The sequence below is a fragment of the Mustela erminea genome, chromosome 6 (assembly GCF_009829155.1).
Source record: "Mustela erminea isolate mMusErm1 chromosome 6, mMusErm1.Pri, whole genome shotgun sequence".
In the NCBI taxonomy this organism is placed as follows: domain Eukaryota; kingdom Metazoa; phylum Chordata; class Mammalia; order Carnivora; family Mustelidae; genus Mustela; species Mustela erminea.
Genome location: NC_045619.1, coordinates 69355865 through 69380576, shown reverse-complemented (window position 1 = coordinate 69380576; position 24712 = coordinate 69355865).

Genomic DNA, 24712 nt, shown 5'->3' with positions numbered 1-24712 from the left:
AACTCTTAAATACATATAGCTAGATATACAAGAAATTATTATTGTATGTCTCCTATAGCTTGCAAATTTCTCCAAAATACCATCTCATTCAATGCTGCTCTTGGGTCTTTGTAAAGAAAAACAAACAAACAAACAACAACAACATCTCTAGGGTAAAGAGAAATTTAGAGAAGCCAAGTATCTGGGTGTAAATTCAGATGCGATGGTGACTGGGTTGTATCATCTGTCACAACTTCAAGCCCCAGTATAGATTCAGTGAATCTGGCCAGTTTCGCTGGCGTCTCTCCCAACTCCATCCTTCCAAAAATTGGGAGCTTAGACAAGAAGGAAGGTCAGAAGTTCAGTTCAACTCAATTTATTAAATACATATTGAAAACCTACTGTGGGTCAAAGACTGCAGATACAAAAGTAAATAGAATGAGGTTTCAGTCTCCAAGAAACTTCACTTGCAGTGGGTAAGATAGAGACATAAACAGGCTGTTTCATTGTAACAAAATAAATGTTACAAGATAGGTGTTGACTGAGTTCTTTGGGAGGCCCCGAGGAAGGTGTTTGCCCAGACTTTACAGAGAAAGAGGCATGGGCAGGAAGAAGTTAGTTCTGAAGACTCTGCAGATGGAAAGGCACAATCCTTCTTAGCAGGGTCAGGAATAAGAGAGCTTACGCTAGGGAAGGAATATACGCATTTCGTGTACTCAGGAAAGGGAAGCCAGAGTGGATGGAGCTGGACTGAGGCTTTTGGACAAACATGCTCTGAATGCTCCTCTCTTTGAGAACCACTGCACTAATTTACCATATTACACCCCGAACTTGGCTCCAGGCTTCAATCTGAACTCACTTCAGACAGCACATACATTGCCCGCAGTATCATCTCCTTAAAATGACTTTTGGTTGTGTCTCCTGCCTCGAAGATAATGGCAATGGATGTCTATTGTCTAAAGTTCAAGCTCCTGGTCCTTTTCCTCTCTTCCAGCTCCATCTACAACCACTTGTCATTTCTATTACATGGTTTAGTGTTTGCAACCATACCATTAGTCTCAGTTCTTGGCCTTCATGCATGCTGCTTGCCATCAGCTCTAACGTTTTCCCATCCTTCTCTACCTGCACTCTACTATAGACTTAGCCAAGACCATGCTTCATCTAAGAAGCCTTCGAAGACAATGCTCCTCAGCCTTGTTCCCCTTCCCCCATCCCTGCCACTGCAGTTTCCAATCTTGTTTAAGTCCCCTCTCTTTGTGCCCATACTGTCATCTCCCATTATGTTTTCTATTGCCCCCACCAAGGATGTAAAATTCCTGAGTAGCAGAGCTTTGCCTCTGTCATGTTTAAGTCACCAGGTGTGCTCCAGTGACCAGCGGGGCTGCATATCCTCAGTTTGTCCCCACACCGCCACTTTTCACCCCCTCCTAGCTTCGTGCCTGCCAAAGCCCAAAGGTTTTCTTGTATTTGGCTGCCAGTCGTGTAGACCTATGGGAGTTCCCTGCTGGGGCTGGAAGTTAAAAGACAGTAAGATCTGAAAATAATCCAGGTTGCTGTGAATTGGTTTTGCACCTCTCGCTGAGACCATGGTTCCTTTCAGGAGGTCCTCTCCGTACAGCTTTCCTTTCTCAGTGGTAGCAGCCCCTTTGGACTCCTCTTCTGGGCAGGGAGTGGGAATGGTGCCCCACAGTTACCAAGACCGAGAGTTCTGCACTCTACCTTGTGAGTATCCTTACCTCAGCCCACACCTTTCCTCTTTATTAAACTCAAGGAAAATCACTTCATTTAAATGTGTATCTTACCGGCACAGAGAAGGAACTTAATCACCACTTTGGAAGGAAAGGTGAAAAGAACAGAGGAAGGAAGTAAAGAGGGAATGAAAGAAAGGAAAGAGTAAACAATAGCATCCCTAAACAATAGCATCCCTAAACAATAGCATCCAGCTCTTTCCTGAGCTGAAGTCCCTGAGCACTTTTTTTTTTTTTAAGATTTTATTTATTTATTTGACAGACAGAGACCACAAGTGGGCAGAGAGGCAGAGGCAGAGACAGAGAGAGGGGGAAGCAGGCTCCCCGCTAAGCAGAGAGCCCAACACGGGGCTCGATCCCAGAACCCCGGGACCATGACCGGAGCCGAAGGCAGAGGCTTTCACCCACTGAGCCACCCAGGCACCCCCCCTGAGCACTTCTGAACATTTGTGATCATTTACTGTGGCTACCAGGTACAGTCACTGCTCTTTACGGTTTCCGGAAGAACGATCTGTGAGAATTGCACTGGGAGGACACTGCTGGCTCGGACCTCCTGGAAGGATGGAAAGAGAAGAGGGTGCACTTTGCATCCTCTGGCCTGAGGGCAAATATATAACTATGGCGTCACCACAGAGCAGCCCCTGCGGGAAAGGAAGGCCCATGAGGGAGCATCTGAGAAAAGGCAGAGCCTGATCCGGAGGGTGAAGGAGAAAAGAGGGTTACACAACAGAAGAAAGGATGCATGGACCTAAAAGACTCCAGCACTAGGGGAAGCTGGTAAAGAATTAACTGACCACAGACCAAAATGAATTAACATGAAATAGCTGCCATTGTTCCTGCTCAACTTTTCTGAAAATGATGTTTCTGAGATGGCCGAGTGTGAAGAATTCGATTTGCAACTCCAAAGTCTCTGACTCTCTGAAAGGCCAAGGGTCCCTCAGTTCGAAGGCCAGCTTGGCAGGAGAGTGCCCTGGAATAGTAGTGCTGGTGTTCCAGGGTCTCAGGCCTCAGGCAATGGGAGAAGGAGCTTGGGTGAAGTCTTGTCATTCCCTTCACCCCAAGGCTGTCATGCAACCACTTCAACACCATTTCCTTCCATTTCAAAAGCCAAGAGTGAATAAGTTTGCAACGCAACATAGCATTCCCCCAAATCTCTTTATTTATGACTTTTGTACATAAAAAGGCAACTGATAGTGCTTAAATAGGAATATCAAAGCATATTGCCATATTTGGTTCACCACAACTGAACGATTTATTATTGCTTACTTCAAATCACCATTCCCCAAATTACTACAAAGGTGAATTTTTAGCACAAAACTGATTTTGCTAAACTTCATGTCCTTTGAACCCTAACCATCTCAGCTGGAGCATGCCTGGAATACATGCACAGACAATATAAAAAGGCCCGAAGCCCGGGATCCAAGTGGCATTTGGAATTCCAGCCCGCTGAGAAATGTTTACACCTACTTCCCTTGACTAGAAAGCAGCTGAAGGGAGCTTACTCTGAGCAGTAATTGCATGTTTTGTAAAAGCTATCAAAAGTTGCACACAGATGCATTTTACAAAGGCCTAGAGGGGTGTACACTTCTCGGCAGGTGTGTAAGCCTGTGGCTCTAACAAACCAGAGACAAGAGCCACAGAGGTGGCTCAGGTGGTCTTGAACATGTCTCTATTAGATGAGTTTAAACATTCCCTCCACATCTGTATGGCTTGGCAGCAAGCTGCAAATGTGTTTCTGCCATGTGAGTCCTTCAAGTGCTGCTATCCTTCCATAAGCCGTAATGAATCCCACCGTCAAACAGGGCATGGCGTGCGAGCTTCTGAACACCTGCACTCTTCAAATCCTGCCTTTGACTTATGTGAGAGTGTCTGGCCCTTCACTGGCATGGAACGATACAAGCTACGTGCCATTGTGACCTGGAAAGATTCAACAGGGAAACCAGAAAAGAATAAAAGTAAAGGGACCCCAGCTCGACACAGAGCATCAAGAAGCTCCTTGGTATCAGGGCACTGTAAGAACTTCACTTAACAGTGGAGGAAAACCAGGCTTGCATTTGAATATTACTTTAGCTGGAAAACACTATTTTCTTACATTAATGTCTGTGCTAATTATTATAATAACCCTGAGTTTATACCAGTAACAAATCAATTGTAATGAGCTGAACAAAAGAATCTAGGTAGAATTCTTTCCTATAAATACGCTCCTGTCAGTGCAGTCAAAACACAGTGCCAACACACTGCCAGTGTCAGTAAATAACACATTTTACAATTGGTATGTCCTTTTAATCTCTTAATTGGTTGTGTACACAGGAAATCAGATGAAAAGCTAAGTCTCTGTCCACCTGGAAAGATAGGAATCCTTAAAGCCATTGCGAGTTGTCAGTATTTTGTAAAATGTCCAAGTCTGATTAGGTGTGGAGGTGAGGAGTTTTGTGTGTCATACGAGGGGCCTGAATTTGAATCTTGGAATATAAACAAAGGATTTTGTGGTGCCTAATATAGCGTGGCTCATATCGTTTATTTTAATAAGCATGATTGTCTTGAAAGTTTACAAATCGTCTTTTTTAAAATGGTTTTGCAACAGATATATTTAAGCACAGAAGAAACAGTTTTCATTCGAAAGCAGCGCTACAAACTAAGAAAAAGTTGACTTTAAAAGTGGTGTGCACTGAGGCGCCTGGCTGGTTCTGTTGGTAGAGCACATGACTCTTGATCTCTGGATTGGGAGTTCAAGCCCCATACTGGGTGTAGAGATTACTTAAAAATAATCTTTTTTTAAAAAAGATTATTAAAAAATAAATAAAAATTGTCTGTGTAGAAGATTACATTGTCCAAGCAGTTTTCACACGCACTGTCCTATTTTTGTCCCCATAATCTGGGAAGTAGATAGAACAGCAAATAGTCTATCTGAGAGGTTCAGAAAGGTTAAACGATCTCCTGAAGGTCACAATACTAATTAGTAGTTGAACTATTTCTATAACCCAGCTCTCTATGCACCTTGTTTATTACAATACGCTTCCTCCGAATAGGTTACTTAGTGGTCCGGTCATTCATGAAACTTTATTTTGAGTGCTGAGAGACCCCCTAGGAAAAATTAGCCTGTATTCAGGATGTCAGCATGTGTTGCTATCTATAGAAACACATCTTCAGAGTTTCTCAGAAATGAAAGGAGTTGCTTTTGTTCCACTCACAGAACAAGTCATGGATAACAGAGAGAGAGAAATGTCACTGAAGTTTGAGGACCACTGAATACAAGCACCTAAGTAGGTCTGCACATGTATGTGTGTGTAAGAGAAAGGGGGAGAGTCTGAAGAGATGGCATAATAACACACTACAGCCCATAATATGCTGCAGGGCTGCCTGCCTCACAATACAGTATGAGGCATCCAGATGCTATAGGTCAATCAAAGTCAGGATGGCTGAAATGTGTGTTAAAGTGTAGGAGATTAAAATATTATGCCTAACACTGTATAATGCATCATGGAAAAATCCTTGTAAGTATAAATTAGCTTTACTGTTGAGTATAAAATCTTCCTTTTGGTTATTTATGAAGCTTCATTTTGAAGATTGCCTTCACTGACTAACAAGCAAATCAGAACTTGTCATGTGCAAATCTTGTGAAGATTGCAAGGCCAGTATATAATTAGCCTCAAAAGAGTGTGACCAAATTGGGTAAAAAATAAAAACACTATGAAAAGGAAACAGGAGAACCAAAAAGAGGTCAGGGTGTGGTCAAACCATGGGAACTCTTAACTTTAAATTCTCCTGACTTGGTGATGCTCAAAGTCTCGGAAAAAGTAAAATTATGAAACAAATATTCCTATTCTGCTATTCAAAGGGCTGCTATTGTTCATAGATCAAAGAATCTGGTGATGAAGAGAAGTTTATACAGCTCTGAGTACGAAAAATATTCAAATTGGGAACAACAAAAAGAGAGCTGGCAGCAAGAGAAGTAGGGGTACGGAGGAAGGGCCAGCATGCTGGCTCTCCCCATAAGGAGTACTAGATACACATCTGCTCAATGAACAAGGCCACAGGAGCGCCTTTTCCCTCAGAATGTGCCATCAACTCCACCCTTCGTCAGTGACCTGTCTTCCCCTCGATTTCCCCACATTTCTTTCTACTCTAAAAATCTGAAGCAAGATTCCAGCATTAGGCTTTACTCTCTGGCTACTCATCTGTGTAACACCCTGAAGTCATTTTTGCATTTCCTGTAAGGCACATACCACCCTTTCTCACCACAGACAGTCCTGCTTGTGAGGTCAGATGGTTCTCACAGATGACACGTAGGAGAAAATTCCCAACTAATTGCTGTTCTTTAAACCTTCCTCAATGTCAGTCTCCAGAGATGGGATGCTGGTCTCCACAGGGACCATTACATAAGCTGGGTCTGTCAAGGCTTTAGTTAATGAACCCCGTTGAGATCATCGCCTTTCGGGGTGGGGTACAAGCAGACCCTGGGTGTGAAGGCTTCAAGGGGGAAAACCCGGGAAGTGGTCAGATGACTCAATGGTGGCACTTTATTGAGTCAGGCTTGGGAACTGATACTGTGATGTTTCAATGTGCAATGGTAGACGCCACGTTTGAAAAGTTTTTTTCATGTCTATTGTCCACAAGGTGCTCACTAGACTCTGAGACCGTTTCCTTCTTGCTTCTAACTTTTCACCATTTAATTGTGGAATTTGTAACTTCAGAGCCACTGCTATATCCCACAGCCAAGCTATCTGCAAGAAGTCAGCTGCTCTATGGAACTGAACTGATCCTCATATACCCTTCAGTATCGATAAGTGTGTAATTAGTTCAGAAATATTTATCAAGCACCTAGAATGTGTCAAGAATTCTGCTGCCTATTAGTTCACGTTGAGGCAGTCTGCAACCCATATTCTGAAAACATTTTCAGTTATAATCAAATGCCCTTTTAAATTAAGTTGCTATTAGCTCTCTGAGAAGCATCATTAAACAAATATCTTAATCTTATCACTTGAGTCAAGTTAGTTTCTGTGTAACTCATATAGGGAAGAAGAGACACAATGGAGAAAAGGGAGTAAGTCCTTACTAATAAAGCATACTGAGTTTCTCCCAGAATTGAATAAACAACAAGGAAAGCACTGAGAAGGGAGTGTGGTGTGAGAATCAAGCACATATGATTCATCTACTTCTCTGGACTGTAAATTGCTAAAACAGAGAGCCTTTCCAAAGAGCCAGTTTCCCAACATCTATACTATTTCTTGGTATGAATATAAACCTTTTTGTGGTCTTTGTGTCCAGTAAATCTCCCTGCACACTAAAAAGCTTTTTGAAAACTTCCACTATAATGAAGGTATTGTTTCGATCAAGCACAGGAGCCCAGAAGTCAGAAAGTCTAAACTCTGTGGGTTCCAGTAATTACTCCTAAACACAAATATTCTATCTTTGTGCATATGGTAGACAAAATAATCTTCCAGAGGTGTCTACATTCTAATCTCTAGAACCTGTGAATATTCTACTTTACATAGCAAAAAGAAAGTTGCATATGGGATTAAGGATTTTGAGATGGGGAGATTTTCCTGAATTATGTCAGTTGGCGTAATGAGATCACAAGAATCCTTATAAGAGGGAGACAGTAGGATCAGAGTCAGAAAAAGGAAACTGGACAAGAGAATCATAGGTTGGAGTGATGTGCTTTGAAGATGAAGGAAGAAGCCATGAGTCAAGGAAAGCAAGAGGCTTCTAGAAGCCAGAAAAGGCAATATTTCTCCCCTGGAAGCTCCAGAAGGAATGCACCCCTGCTGACACCTTGATTTTTGCCTCCATAAAATTCATTTTGGACCTGACTTCCAGAATTAATAAGCTAACAAACTTGTGTTGTCTTAAGCCAGAGTTTGTAGTAATTTGTTACAACAGTAACAGGAAATTTGTATTACTGTATGCCAGAGCAGAAAATGAATAACTGATAGCTTTTAAGTTGATTCATTTACCAAATATTTCCATGCTATCACATGTTTATTGATACTCTGGGAATTGAGGATGTAAGAGTAAGCTAAATAGACATGATTTCTGTTCCATTAAACTTACAGTCTAGAAGGGATAGGATTATGTTCCTTACAGATGAGGAACCGTATGGATTTATCCAATGTGTGAAAATTAAGCCAGTTGTTTGTGGAGAAAAACAAAACTACTGGTTAACATTTTTTTCACTTTTTAATAAGTTAGGTTGGTATCCCACTGTGACTCATTGCATTTTTATGTCATAATTAAACTGTATTATAATTGTGACTGTGGTTGTCTGCTTGCCAAATTCCAACTCTGCCTCTGTTTTTTTTTTAAATCTAGGGTCAAAGAAATAAATCGAGAATCTTAAAGGTCTTGTGAAGCTATCTATGTTCCTAACCTCAAGATATGTAAAATATACATCTATAGCTAATGATAGACTAAGGGCAAATAAATCTTAAGCAGTCAAGCTTTTGTTACAAAGGACTTTGAAGCATTGATAATTATATATGATCCAAAATGGAAGTACACTCATGTGTCTCATACACAGAAAAAGAGTATTATAATGGATGGAAAGCCTTCCTTTGCCCAACAAGGCTCATGAATCTTAAGCTTCAGGGCCCTTTATGTACTTTTTCAGCTTATAGTCAAGGCTCTGGAAGAGGCTGTAGAAATATATTTACATGGCTGTGAGTTTTGCTAACATTTGGAAAAAATGAGGTATTAACCAAAGTCACTTTGGTAAGGGAGAAGTCTCTTTCTACTCTAATTTTCTATCCTATTTTCTTCTGGTCAGATGGTGTTTTCTCAGATCTAGCAAAGGTGAGGTTGGGTTATGGATGCATACTTTTTTGCGTCAGTAGGATATACTAATGAAGTCTGCACATCTATGCATAGTCGGGGTTCTGCCAGCAATCACAGTGTAGTATTGCATTCCAGGTTTCCTGCTGTCCACTGTACTGACTTTCCTGGTGTTGATCATGAAGGTATAAGGTGGGAGGTTATATTGTGATACAAATATGTCCCATCACACCCAGACCTGGAAATATGTGGAAAGGAAAGGATAGCCAATGTTTCAAATACATGAAATCAGAAGTTAGTCTGTAAACAATTCTGTAACATGTAAATATAAGTAGGCTACTGAGTTCTCCTTGATAGAACTCGGTCATAACTATAGTTCTCTTATGTCAAGAACATACTTGATAATGTTGTGTATACAACTACAAATGCACTACACATCTTTTAATTTTTGATATGAATTTTATGAAATAGAATGTTAAAACTCCCATGTTTGTATGGTACAACCCTATAGTAACACCAACTGGAGTACATCTATGAAGTAAATGATGTTTTGTGTATCTCAGCTATTAATTTTTAAAAAATCAATCAACCATCCTAAAGAAATAACCAAATTATTTTTTCATTGTTATATGAAAGCAATCCAATTATGTAGGGGAAAAGATGTGAAGACAAAGTGTTATAGAGATTTTCAGGCACTTTATTAAGAAAAATATTATGTCTATTGATTTTAGGGTATTTGTGGTACTTGTCAGCTTCCTGACAAATTTATTATTTGATATGACTTTATTTCTCATAATAAATACATAAATGTTCATAACTTTGCATCCATAATTCTGTATCTTTAAAAGTGGTTCCTCTAAAGAGTGTAAGTTTTAGGTCCTACGGAATCAGCCCTGCAGGACAGCACAGTAGACAAAGAGTAGAGGCAGTTGATCAGGAAACCCTGGCAGCATGACCTCATTCACCACGGAGAAACCAGGGCTCCGTGATTTGCTGGAAGATGACTGTGCAATGTGCTCCTGCATGAGTTTGTCTTTCCGGGTTTGCAGCGCATTTGCAGTATTGGATGGAAGAGCAAGAGAAAATATTTTTATGATCAGATCTTCACGTGAGAACCTTGAATGAGTTCCTGTGGTACCTCAGTTCCCTTATCCAGATACTGCCGTGTTTAAGAGCATAAACTCTAGAGTCACATCATCTGGGTTCAAAGTGGTAATTTTGCCACTTACTGTGTGACCTCAGAACAAGCCACATTTGGCTAAGCGTTAGTTTCCTCACCTAGAAACAACATAAGGAAATGACAATTCTTACCTTAGAGGTTTGTCATAGGGGACAAATGATATAATGAACGTAAAGTGATTAGCACAATGCTGGGTATATAGTAAGTGCTCGATAAATGACAGTTATTGCTATTTTTCTATGTGAAAATAATGTACCTAAATCTGATGTCTCTCTTTCTCAGAGAAATGGTGTAAGGGAAAAATGATTAAATAGTGTCAGGAGAATAAAAAAAAGACTAAACTGAAATGTACCCTATTCATAAGCATGGGGGTAACAGTCCCTGAAAATGTTTATCTATTTGTTCTAGGTCACAGGACTCAGGTCGTGTATGTATGCACAAGGATGGGTTGGAGGACAGGGGAAGCACAGACAGGGCCAGGGCCAGGAAGGAAAGTGGTAGCCAGCACGCCTGGGACGCCAGGCTCTCTTTTGTTGCCCGACTCCTACAGCTTCTTTGTGTGGACATCCATTCGGATGTCCTAAACCTCGGTTTTTAGGGTCTTATCATTTGAGGAACAGTAATGTGGAAGCTGGCTGGTCCTCAGTGCCGTGCTAAGTCACGAGGCAGGTGCAAGCCCCTGACCCCATCTCTTCCACTCGACCAAGGCTGGCACAGAAACCTCCAAGCATCATCGCAGGCTTCAGCCCTGAGCATTCTCCAACATTCTCAGAGATGAGGACAAAACAATGCCCTCGCAAAGCTGCCACTTGTGTTGAGAAAGAAATGGGCAGAATGGAAAAGATGTGTGGTTTGGGCAAAGAGGGAGGATCTATAGCAGTAGGGAAATTTCCTCCTCTTCTGAGAAAAAAGAACGTGAACGAATATTTTATCTGATAAGTCTAATAATTTGTTTTGTTTCATTACTAGGTCTACTGCTTTTGAGAACATAGGTTACTAGAGATTCTGAATACAAAATTTGAACTAAAGCCAGAAATGTGCTCTTCGTGCTGTAGAAGTGTGTATACATGCATAATGATTAACCATGTTCATACAATTGCCTCATTTACTCCTCACAACAATCTCCCAGTTAGGAATTGCAGCCTTAGCATCCACTGTTTATCTATTAGGAAACGAATGCTCTAAAATGTTAAAGGAGTTGCCTGAGATTGCCCAGCAGAGACCAGTAACCTTGCCTTCCCACAAAAAAACACACATCCAGATATGAATAAATACTTTCACTATGAACACAGCCTCTATGTGTATGAAATCATGTGAGTATTTGTGAAATAATAACTTTTTTCTTCCTGTGGTATTTCTCTCTTTCCCTCCACCGGTTAGAGCAGAGAATCCATCTCCGGCTGCTGGCTCAGAACTGCTTGGGGCCTGGGGCAGAAAACACCCTCTGATTTTCCTATACCTGGTTTCTAAGAGCCTAACTCTTAGAAGAATATTGATGATTTGTAGCATAGGCCAGCTTGTAGAGAAAACACAAAGGCAGAAAGATTTCCTTTCTAGACTTCAAAATCGTTTCTTCTGGATTACAGGGAGAAGAGGCAGAACAGACAAGTTAGCCCTATTCAGAAGACAGTGGTTGAGACTGTCCAGAGCAGAGCCCGGGAGAGAGAACGTGATCCCCGGCAGGAAATTTGCATTCATGGACATGGGATAAAGAGTGGCCTAGCAAGGACCCGTAGACCCGTGGCTCTACTATGACAGGGAAGCAGTAACAAGTTCTCACCTCCACGGGTGTCACTAAACCAGCAAGTGAGCCACAGGCTGGAAGGTGCCATATGGATAGATAGTTGGCAGTTTCTCTATGGCAATCTGTGTGGAGCAGATACCATCCCACACAGGGCCTTAAACTTCATCATGACCATCAAACACTTACCACAACTTCAGGAAGAAAGGGTACCACCAAAAAAGTCCCGAAGTTTTCTGCCATGCCAGCCAAATGATATCTGAAAGTAGAAATTAAGTTGAATTTTAGAAAAATAAATGTAGCTTGAACACCTGAGATTCAAACCCATTGTTTTATCTCAAAGAAAGAAAGTAAGAAAGAATTATAAAAGAAACAACAGGTGTGGGTGAGGATGTGGAGAAAGTGGAACCCTCTTGTGCTATTGGTGGGAATGCAAACGGGCGCAGCCATTCTGGAGAACAGTATGGAGGTTCCTCAAAAAGTTAAAAATAGGGGTGCCTGGGTGGCTCAGTGGGTTAAGCCTCTGCCTTCAGCTCGGGTCATGATGTCAGGGTCCTGGGATTGAGCCCCGCATCGGGCTCTCTGCTCAGCAGGGAGCCTGCTTCCACCTCTTTCTCTGCCTGCCTCTCTGCCTACTTGGGATCTCTGTCTGTCCAAAAAAAAAAAAAAAAAAAAAAGTTAAAAATAGAGCTACCCTACGATCCAGCATCACCTTACTAGCTTTACCTAAAGAATACAAAAATACTATTTCAAAGGGATACATGTACTCCACTGTTTAAAATGGCTTTATCTACAATAGCCAAGTAATGGTAACAACCCAACTGTCCATTGATGAATAGATAAAGATGTGGTATATAGATATAGAATGAAACATTGCTCAGCCACAGAGAAGAATGAAAAATTTTCATTTGCAATGACGTGGATGGTGCTAGAGAGTATTATGCTAAGCAAAATAAGTCAGAGAATGACTAATATCATAGAATCTCACTCATATGTGGAATTTAAGAAACAAAACAAATGAACAAAAGAGGAAAAAAGAGAGGGAGAGAGGGGCAAACCAAGAAACAGACTTTTTTTTTTTTTAAAGATTTCATTTATTTATTTGACAGAGCAGGAAAGAGAGCAAGAGAAAGCACAAGCAGGGGGAGGGGTCGTGGGAGGGAGAAGCAGAATTCCCACTGAGCAGGGAGCCAGTGTGATGTGGGGCTCAATTTCAGGACCCGAAGATCATGATCTAAGCTGAAGGTAGACACTGAACCAACTGAGCCACCCAGGTGCCCCAGGAAACATACTCCTAACTATAGAGAACAAACTGATGGTTACCAGAGGAGAGGTGGGTAGGGGATGGGTTAAACAGGTGATGGGGATTAAGAAGGGCACTTGTTGAGGGCGCCTGGGTGGCTCAGTGGGTTAAGCTGCTGCCTTCGGCTCAGGTCATGATCTCAGGGTCCTGGGATCGAGGCCCGCATCGGGCTCTCTGCTCAGCAGGGAGCCTGCTTCCTCCTCTCTCTCTGCCTGCCTCTCTGCCTGCTTGTGATTTCTCTCTGTCAAATAAAATAAAATCTTAAAAAAAAAAAAAAAAAAGAAGGGCACTTGTTGGGATGAGCACTGGGTGTTGCATGGAAATCTTGATGCACTATATTGTACTCTCTATATTGACTCTATATTGTATACACGAAACTAATATGACACTGTATGTTAATGAACTGGAATTTAAATAAAAACTTTAAAAAATGAAAAATAAGTAAAAATAAAAACATTCCTACTTAAAAAAAAGAAAGGAAACATAATGGCAGTAGTAGATAGATAGGGAGCCTGCTTCCCCTGCTCCCTCTGCCTGCCTCTCTGCCTGCCTCTCTGCCTCCTTGTGATCTCTGTCTGTCAAATAAATAAATAAAATCTTAAAAAAAAAAAAGAACTATAGTTGTTACAGTTGCATGTGTCAGATTCTGTTTCTCTAAAACAAGCAAGGGATATTTTTCCATCCCCATATCTGATCCCAGCTAAAGGTTTAAAACCTAGAAAAAGCCATCAGATATAATCACTTGAGCTCTCCCTCTGGTGAAACCTCTCATAAAAGAGACTTACACTATCTATTGCAGAGATCTCAGATATATAAAATTTAGTGCATTCCAAGGTAGACACTGCATCCTGGGGGCCTTATCGCAAAAGGAAAACTGACATCTAAAAAATATAGGGTGCTCAAACTTCTACTATCTGTCCTCTTAGGCATTCTGACCTCAAAGTTTCCTGATCCCAATGACAAGGAATATAAATTTTTTGGAGGAAAAAACAGATCCAAATTACAGGTTAAGATTACACTGCATGTATAAGGGTCAGTTTATTTTATTTTATTTTTTTTTTCAAGATTTGCCTTAGTTAAAACTTGGAGCTATTTTATTTTTCCCAAAATAAGACTGGTAAAATCACTGTTTTTCCTCTCAAGTAGATATAAAATAGAGTTGTACATATATGACTGCGGCATGTTGGCCCCATTTATTGCTGCCTTCTCTCGCTTCCCAGGCAAATACATCTTTCACTTTCACACCTCTATGACTATGCTCCTGTTGTTCTCTCCACCCGGAGTGCCTTTGTCTCCACTTTGTCTGCCGTGAATTTGCCTTCCTCTACAAAAACCTCTTTCACTTCCCCTGAGGAGCCCCTCATTCCCCTGTGCCCCCATCTCATTTCATACAAGGCTCTGTGGTGGTACAGGTTAAAGCAGCAGCCTACTCCCACCATGCAGTCTTTGCACTTCTGTACCTTCTGCAGGTCTTTCTGCAAAGTCGACTGCCTTCTCCGACGACTCACATTAAGAGTACAGGGGCGCCTGGGTGGCTCGATCGGTTCAGCATCTGCCTTCAGCTCCAGTCTTGATCCCAGGGTCCTGGGATTGAGCCCCATGTCATCAACGCCCTGCTCAACAGGGAGTGTCTGTTTTCCCTCTCCCTTTCTCCCCTCACGTTCTCTCTCTCTCCTCACTCTCGCAAATAAATAAATCAAATCTTTTTTAAAACACTGAGAGTATAATAACTCTTAATCCCACTAGCTCTTTCTCTGTTTTGTTGTTTCTCTTTGGTGCATAGCATTGAACATACTATGTATTTCACTTCTCTCGTTTTAGTTCGTTGTTTGTCTTCCCCATTCTAAGGTAAGATTTCTGACTCTTTTATTCACTATTCACCATCTCACAACATCTGGCACACAGTAAACAATAAATATTTGTGGAATGAATGAAAGTGACTATTACCCTATTGAATTATATATTTACCCACTTATCTACGCCCTACTCATTCTCCTATGCTCTTTACCCATGAGGACAGGGCAGGGTGCATCCACTAATATTTACGAAGGAAGAGTAGATGGATAAACTGAATCAACCATGCTTTTTTTTTTTTGCAATTGAGAAAGGGTGGAAATTTTACCCTAATCTGCAACATAAAATGACAGTGTTTCCTGGACAGTGGAGGGAGATTTTTTTCACCTGCAAGTAGAATGATAAAAAGTATCCACAAATTACTCTAATAATACCAAGTATCTGAAAGCTTTTTTCAATAAGACAAGTCATTAAATTCCACAACAAATACTTATTGAATGCCTAGTATTTATAGGGCACAAGGCATTATTCAAAGTCAAATGATTTAAATTCAGCTCCCGAGTGTACTAAAACAATAGAAAAGTCTGGAGAGTTTTACCTGAATATCTCTGTTTGTGAAAAATATGTCTCATTCTAAAAATTCAAGCCCTGTACACTGGCTGCAAGTGAGGAAAAATAAAACCAAAAAGTGCAATTCAAAACTTTAATAAAAGAGTAGAATCAAAAATATAGCAGCAGCTAAAGCAGTAATAAAACAAATGAAACTGAATTGCACAAGAAAGCCATGCCACCTTGTGGGTACTGGGAGTATTTTACCATCCTTGATGTATAACTAGAGAAACAGTGACCAGTTAAGAGGAGTAATTAGAAAGATTTCCAGCAATTTTTTTTTAACAGTAAATAAAACATGTGCTTAATTTTTGATGCTAGAACTACTGGAAGCCTTTGATACCAAAATGCAATGCATCTTGAACTACTCTGATAAAAGAAATAAACTGTATGAGATGAAGATATGTTTTAAAACAAAAATAATCTTCTTTATAAACGACCTTGAACATCTTCTTACAGATGTATACATGCACTCTTTCCTTTTCATTTGTCTGAACAGAAGATATAGGTTGTTTAGACAAAAATACATTCAAACAATAAATAATAAAACCAACCACACACAGACTCTGATGTAGTGTCCTAGGAAAATTATAATCCCTGTGTGAACTTGTACCAATATGTAGCTTAAAATTTAAAGATATTATGTAAAGAGAAACATAATTTTTCTGAAACATTGAAAGTACTAGTCATGAGACTACAAAATGTCTCCACTGCTCATAGATAAATCTATCACTGTCTTGGTATAATAATTTGGGGGAAAAATAAACATTTGTGCAGGCTAATGGTTGTAGGAACATAAGACTATTGAGAAGGTAAAAAGTAAAATTAATTATTCTTATAGGGAAGAATTGTCCCTGGTCTCAAATTAGAGTCTTAGAATCATAAACTTGAATACTGGAAAGTACCTTAAATGAAGTAGAGGGACCAATGACTCATTCTAATGAATCCTTAGGCAACCAAATTATTTCATCTCTTGTTATTCTTTATCTGAGTATTACCAAAAGCCAACAAAGAAAAAACCTCTTACTGGCAAAATACAAAAAATAACAAAAGCAGAGTAGTATAATTGAATGCTAGCTGGAAAGGGTTTTAGAGATTATTGAATCCAGAGTTTCCAGAAGATATTTGTTATATTCTATTCCCAAAAGATACTATGATGTGCCACTAGAAAAAATTTTTTGGAAAATACTGAACCAAAACTCAGCTGGGGTCTTTAACCAAAGAACCTTTCACACCCTTTAATGTGCTAGTATAAATTTGGAGGATACAGGGGTGCCTGGGTGGCTCAGTGGGTTAAAGCCTCTGCTTTCAGCTCAGGTCATGATCTCAGGGTCCTGGGATCAAACCCCGCATCAAGCTCTCTGCTCAGTGGGGAGCCTGCTTACTCCTCTCTCTCTCTGCCTGCCTCTCTGCCTACTTGCGATCTCTGTCTCTGTCAAATAAATAAATAAAATTTTTAAAAAAATTTGGAGGATACAGTATGCAGCATTTTTCAATTTATTTTATAATTTTACTTCTGCAGATAATTGCACAAGTCTAAAAGTACACATTTTGAGGGGTGCCTGGGTAGCTCAGCGGGTTGAGCCTCTGCCTTCAGCTCGGATCATGGTCTCGGGGTCCTGTGATTGAGCCCGCATCAGGCCCTGTGCTCAGTGGGGAGCCTGCTTCCCTCTCTCTCTCTGGCTGCCTGTCTACTTGTGATCTCTCTGTGTCAAATTTAAAAAAAATAAATAAATAAAGTACACATTTTGAGAACTCTGATTTAACCCAGTTCCTTATTTTATAGAGAAGGAATCGAGACCATATTGGTATCTAATTTGCTCAACACAACAAAACTCAAAAATTTCATAGACAACACCTCGGCCCCAGTTTTTCCTAATCCATAAATTTAATGTGTTTTTTTTTAATTTGGGGGGGCAGGGGGATTCTTTCCAAACTGATTCTTTCCAAATTGTCATAATTTAAAATTCCTGCTCTGAAAAAGCAAATGTGTCAAAAAAGAAGAGTGCACTAAATATCTTTAATCACAGCTTTATGTTGTGTTTTATACAATTATTGACCACCAAAAGATCCAACACCTCTAACATGACCCCTCCCATAAAGCTGTGACTTCCCAAAATGATATCCTTGTGGTTTCCTCAAAGTGAGACCACCAGATAAGAATAGTAATACAAATTAGTCTGATTAGCTATAGTGTTTCTGCCTCTCTTGGGCTCAAACCCAGATGTATATTCAAATTGGTTGGCTTTAAAAGGTTCATTTTGAGAAAGTGTCCTTGACTATAAATGAAGTAATTCAAATATTTAGAGAAAAATTTTCATGCTTAGTGATGTGAAAAACCATGACATTTACCAAAAATAGGTATTATATGCTCTAGCTCTTACTTTCATGGGGAGGAGTAGATAGAAGGGAAAGAAATGGGGGTTATGGGGTTGAGTGCAGTAAAGGCATGTTTTTCCCAAGATCATGGAGCAAAGGAGGAGATGTGTTCAGTGACATATCTATAGTTCCTTATGCATGAGGCAACTGGTCTGGGAGCATAAGATTCATGTGGAGATGGCTTTAGGATGTCTTGGATGGAAAAAGTGGCTCTCCAGCATACTGGAATCCTGTTCTGACAAAAACATGCATTCAGCTGTACTTAATAAAGCAATGCTCTATAGGAAGAAAAAAAAAAAAAAGGCAGCCTGAACCTGATAAATTACTTAAAAAGTACCAGTGATACAGAAGCCTGGGGAACTAGAACATGACCTCAATGGTAAGACTCCAATATACCCATTTTCAGGATAGACTCTCATCCACAGAACAGAAATTAATTCTCCCGGAAGGGCCTTGCTTTCTACTGGAGAACGTTTGTCCCTCTGAAACATCCCTACTCCCTACTCCTGCTTTATGTGTGTTTAGACTAAAGAAACTCAAGATTATGTTGACAACACTACTGGAACAGGTTTTGGTTATATTTATTTATTTTTTTTCAAGAAGCTAAATAAAAAGATTTAAGGCTTTCATTTGGACAAATTGGGCCCTAAAACCCTGCTATTGAGGAAAAGGTTCTGATTTTGTTTTATTTTAAAGTGTTTGTAATTGTCATCTTAATGCAATGCATTAAGTGAACAATTGCCAGTTTTCAAAGTACGTTTTTAGAGCTCCCATCAACCTAACTTTTTATAAAAATGATGCAAAAAGAAATAGAAAGGAGAAGTACTGAATATTAAATCTTTCTTCAGCCCACTGTCTGATTCTCTTAAGGTCTGCGCTGATATTTTTAGGCTTTGAGCACATATAAAATTTCATGGCTGTTTTAATATACATACAGGCTTGAAACAGATGAAAGCTTCCATCTGAATGATATAGATTCCCACTCCCACACGCAGTACTCAGACAAAACACATGAAACTAAGTTTAACTACTCCAGAGGAAAAAAAGCTAATTCAATCTTGCCAGGATCTGAAGCTGAGATTCTAAGGATTTTAGGCTTTTCAAATCTGTTCTTTAGCTTTTTGACACACTCCCCTCTGTTAGGAGCTCTCACATGGAATCGATCCCAGGACTTGTCTGGTGTCTACATAGTGAGTCTTCATTATTCAACATGGTTACGATCCTGGGGGTCATGATAACAGAATAGCAAGTAAGTGAGTAGAGAAACGTTCTCCAGTAGAAAGCAAGGCCCTTCTGGGAGAATTAATTTCTGTTCCTAGATCAATGAGAAATCTGTGAACCAATGAATAACATGACAGTGAAGAATGAGGACCCTCTATCCATATGTAGTCAAACCCCATCAGAAAGAAGGGGACAGGGGCGTCTGGGTGGGTTAAAGCTTCTGCCTTCGGCTCAGGTCACAATCCCGGGGTCCTGGGATCGAGCCCTGCATCAGGCTCTCTGCTCGGTGGGGAGCCTGCTTCCTCCTCTCTCTCTGCCTGCCTCTCTGCCTACTTGTGACCTCTGTCTGTCAAATAAATAAAATCTTTAAAAAAAAAAAAAAAAGAAAGAAAGAAGGGGACAGACCTGTAATTGAAAACAAATTGTATACTATGTACTATACACCGATTTTAAAAAAAAATACTTTTTTAAAATTTTATCCCAAGGGACATCATAAGTTTGCTCAGATTGAGTTTTCTACCCTCTGTTTTTATAGAGAAAGAAAAAGAAAAAAAACAGTCTCAGAGCTCACATAACTTGCCCAAGTTTACACTGTAACTACAAATGTCCAAACTTGAAAGTCCCAAAGTCAATTAGTACTGTAGGATTCAATTTACCCCAGCAATGGAAAATTTCCTATAATCAACATGGCTAGGGTGTGCATGAAATCAACCTACCCATCAAACAAATGACGGCTGTACACTTAGCCATTATCCAAATCTTATACAATCTATCCAGCCATTGGGAACCCCCTTCTGAATGGAAACATATACATGTTTGAGGACTCAGGGTGAGGAAAAAAGTGTTGCTCCTTTTTATTAGTAAGGCAAAGTTCTATCATGTTTCTTTTTTTTTTCAGTTTTATTAAGGTATAATTGACCTTATAATTGACAAATAAAATTGTAATCTATCGTGTTCGTTAAGAGGGAAATAAAAGACTCAGAGTGCCATCACTGCCCTACAGACCCAATTCAATACCTCAGCGCACATCTATTGATGGCACTTTCGTTGTGAAGTTCAATGGTTCTTTACAATCTAAGCAATACACTAAAATGGGTTGAGTCCAGACTCATTCACTAAAAAGTTATGATCTTATCTCCCTCATTAGAAAGACTGACAGTTCGTGAGAATGTTTCGTGTGAAAACTGTCAGAAATCTCAGTGCATTTCTTTCATAAACCTGTAACTGTAACATAAATAATTGATAAACTACTAAATATATTATCAAAATATACTTTCCAACTATCAAAAAGGAGGTGAAAACACAATTATTAATGTTTCTAAGGCTCGTTTTCTTGTGCTACTGTTTTCAGGTGGGTCTTTACAACCATGAAACATGGTTGTACCATTTCCCCTTCCTTCCACGTACGGGGAAACAATACTCTACCATCTGCATATCCTGGAAGCACTGACTGACTTTTGTTCCAGACTATCTTTTCAAGTAAGTTTGCACCCCTAATAGGCTTTGAATATAGAAACAGTTTCTCTGGGCATCTGGATGGTGCAGTCAGTTAAGCATCTAACTCTTGATTTCGGCTCAGGTCTTGATCTCAGGGTGAGACTGAGCCCCATATGAGGTTCCCCACTTGGCAGGGAGTCTGCTTGAGATTCTCTCTCCTTCTGCCCTTCCCCAAGTGTGCATGCATGCACACACACACACACACACACTCTCTCTCTCTCAAATAAATAAATAAATAAATCTTCAAAAAAAAAAAAAAGAAAGAAAGAAAGAAAGAAAGAAACAGTATTTCTCTTCAGAGCAAACAGCAAGTTTGCTTACTATTATAAAACATTTTGGTTCCCTAAGCCCAGAATTCCTCTCCTGTGACACAACCTACTGTGTATATAAGTATCGTCTTGACCTTCTTCACACCAACCTGTGCATATCAGACCTAGAGGAACTGGCACCAAAAAAAGGAAAAAAAAAAAAAATCCAACACTCTGACTACTTCTATTAAGATAAATAACAAATCATTCTCTGTCTCTGACCGAGAGGTCTGTCTTGTGTTTCTACCAGCATCTATGATACAGTGGTAGGCTAATCAGTTCACTTGCAAGTGGGGTAAAATCCCAGGCCCTTCACAATGCTTGGCAGTTTCAGAGATGAGGGTGGGAGGCTGAATGAGAGGTGGCTTCACAGAAGAGGGAGGGTGGAGGTGTCACAGGCCAAGCAAAGGGACCCAAAGGAGTACATATGGTCATATGCTCAGTAGTGAATATGCTGCCAAATTGTATGGTATATGGGGCAATAAATGTTCCTTCTCTTTACTGCCTGTAAATGAAGAGGCATTTAGAAAGTGGTGGAAGACTACATACAGGAAGTAGTTCAAAAAGACCTGCCCAAATGTTGCCCAGCTTACTGTTAATGCTCTTCTAGTTGGGGGGTGGGAGAGAACTTCTTTTCTTATGAGTGGTCAGCCTCAGATCTTCCATACTGTAATAAAACAGCAATAAGACTCATCCCAGGGTGCCCTCTTTCAGACAAACATTGTATAGATGTAACACCTACACTGAGCATGAAAGGAGGGAAAAGTTTTGATCATATGGGTAGAAACCAGGCACATCATCAAAACCTGGCCTACTATGCTTAGGATCTACGAGGGCAGGTTCCCTAAAATCTGTCAAGGAAGAATGGCAACAGTTGGCCATCAGAAAGCCCATACTCTCCTATCATGACATTAAAACCATTTGGAAATGACAGTAAATGTCTCAGAGCTTTTAGTGATATGTTCTGACTGATAAAATCGATCTCTGGCCTTTTCAGGGAGATTTCCCCTGAGACAGATGCCCAGGAGAATTGGGTTCTTTTTGCCCTGGGTGACTTTACATTGCTGTTGAAGATGACCTAGAGAGGGTGAAACTGACCCAAGAAATCTACATAAATTCTCGTGGTCAATATTGTTGCTTCGAAAAATTCCCCTAGCCCTTAGAGTGAATTTGAGCAAGAATTAAAGATGTTTTCTTAGGAAAAGCCAGCCATTTCCCCAAAGTAAGGCAAATCCTCACAGAAGGCTGATGGTGGGCAGGTCAAGCCCGAGACACCTAGGGAATGTAAACCCTGCAGCTCCAGCTGAAGACCAATATGTCTGTGACTGCAGAGTCAAGGGGTGCCTATATTTGAAATAGAAGGTACCAGTAATGATGTAAGTGGCCTTGCCACTTGAAATAGGGATTTTGGTACAGCAAAAAAAAAAAAAAAAAAGAAATGTGTTTACTAGAGCCATGAGCTCTGTAGATGAAAGTTAATGTCTCCCTCCAGAACAAAGAACATAAATATTTACTGCCCATTTTTAAAGATCCAAGTTTTCTATGTGTGGGCTACAACCCACTGAGCTGAAGGTGTCATCTGGCCCTCTTGGCATCAGTCTGTGGGAAGTGAGGTTCAGGAAGCTAAAGCAAAAATGCTGATGGTCTGGCTTCTGTTGTTGCTGTGAAGAGTAACTGTCCTTCGTCTCTAACCCAAGAGTCTTCTACCAGCATCTATGAAACTGTGACAGGCTAATTTGTTAGCTTGCAAGTAAGGTAAACTCAGATGTGGGGCACTTGGATGGCTTAGTCGGTTAAGCATCCACCTTCAGCTCAGGTCATGATCCAGGGTCCTGGGATTGAGTCCTATGTCGGGCTCCCTGCTCAGTGATGAGCCTGCTTCTCTCTCCCCACTGTCTGACCCTCTGCCTGCTTGCATTCTCTCTTTATGTCAAATAAACAAATAAAATCTTAAAAAAAAAAAAAGGTAAACTCAAAGTTCCCACAGTTCTTCACACCAGACACATTTAAAACTCTATGTAAAGATGTAAGAATTTGGGGCGCCTGGGTGGCTCAGTGGGTTGATACCTCTGCCTTTGGCTCAGGTCATGGTCCCAGGGTCCTGGGATCGAGCCCCACGTCGGGCTCTCTGTTCAGCAGGGAGCCTGCTTCCCTTCCTCTCTCTCTGCCTGCCTCTCTGCCTACTTGTGATCTCTGTCTGTCAAATAAATAAATAAAATCTTTTTAAAAAAAAAGATATAAAGAATTTGAATAGATTGTACTTAATGTGTGTTTTCTATTGATGTCTAGAAAAACTTTTAAGATAGAAAGAAACATTTCATTAAGGTAAGTAAAATGGCAAGGGAAAAAATGCTAATGAAATACAGTTTTCCTCTTCGAATTAGATTTAAAACTTATCTTGTTCTGTTGCTTGAGAACTCACCGTTTGAGCTTCCTCATTTTAGGTTTAAAAGATTGACTTGTAAACAAAAGTGCTCCAGTGGTCATTCATACTTCAAGGTAATCAAAACAATTCCTTCTCTCCATCTAATTAGAATCATTACCCAGAAATAATGATAATTTGATGTGTTTATAGAGGGATAAGTAAAGGGAGGCAAAACAAAAGGAAAAGAAAGAGTAATAATAGGGTAATATTTAGCCTTCATTATCACACCTGGTTTTAGCAGCCAGAATACAGGATGACTGTAAGACATACTTAGAGGAAAACGCCAGAAAAAGCACAACAAAAATGATAGTGGATAGTCACTAGACGCACACTGCTTCTACATCCCTATGCAGAAACCAAAGGCCTAGAGTGGCTGGAAGATTCAGTGAGACTGAATTCTCAACTATACTCTTGACCAGGTTTTAAAGATGAGTTATGTAGTAAATTTGGAAAGTCCAAATATTTTTTTTTTTTATTACTTCTGACTGTTAAACTACTGACACAATCTAGGGCTCCAATTTTAAGAAAAGTTTCAATAAACATTTGTTTTTATTTGAAAGATCAATCTTAAGAAGTTACTCTGACAAGTTAAGATAGTACGATTGCTAATTGAGTCACTTAACTTTTTTTCAGTAGAATAGAAATAAAATACTACTGCTTAGAGATTTTGAAAAATTTTGTAGAAGAAACAGGTTTACAGATGTCTCATATAAATCTTTTCCCTTTCCATAACTGAGTTATAACAAAAATATATTTCTTTCAGATAATCAAAAAAGGCAGTCTGTAAACCATCTTTAAGCCTAGTAACTCATTTTTCCCAGAGAGTAAAGCATTAGAACTTTGCCCATAATAAGATTAATAAATATCTGCTGATTCAAATTGAATTCAATATGGGATATATTAGCCCAAGTTCTATGTTCAAACTATCTCTTAAATATACACTTTCTTTTAATGTTTGTTCTACTACAACAAAACAACACAAAATTTCTTTAAACAATGGTTTCCTTGAGCCTACTTGTAATATTTTTGTCACCTGGGATCCTTTAACCTTCTGGATTTGATGCCTGCCATATCAGTAACTGAAAATGGAAAATAAAGTGAGAACAAATAGATGGTTACCAGAGGGGAGGGGGTGGGAGGATGGGTGAAATAGTGAAGGGGATTAAAAGTACACTTACTTTGGGGCACCTGGGTGGCTCAGTGGGTTAAAGCCTCTGCCTTCGGCTCAGGTCATGATCTCAGGGTCCTGGGATCGAGCCCCGAATCGGGCTCTCTGCTCAGCGGGGAGCCTGCTTCCCCCTTTCTCTCTGCCTGCCTCTCTGCCTACTTGGGATCTCTCTCTCTGTGTCAAATAAGTAAATAAAATCTTTAAAAAAAAAAAAGTACACTTATCTTGATGAGCACTGAGGAATACAGGGAACTGTTGAATCACTATATTGCACACCTGAAACTAATATAACACTATATGTTAACTACACCAGAATTAAAAATGGCTCTTCTCTTGATTTTCAGTGTCTCTATTTTTAATATAAAATGTGAATATTTGTTCAAAGACAAATGGTGATATATCAAATGGTGAAAAAATATATATATACAGGGGCGCCTGGGTGGCTCAGTGGGTTGAGCCTCTGCCTTCGACTCAGGCCATGATCTCGGGGTCCTGGGATTGAGCCCCGCATCGGGCTCTCTGCTCAGCGGGGAGCCTGCTTCTCCCTCTCTCTCTGCCTGCCCCTCTGCCTGCTTGTGATCTCTCTCTC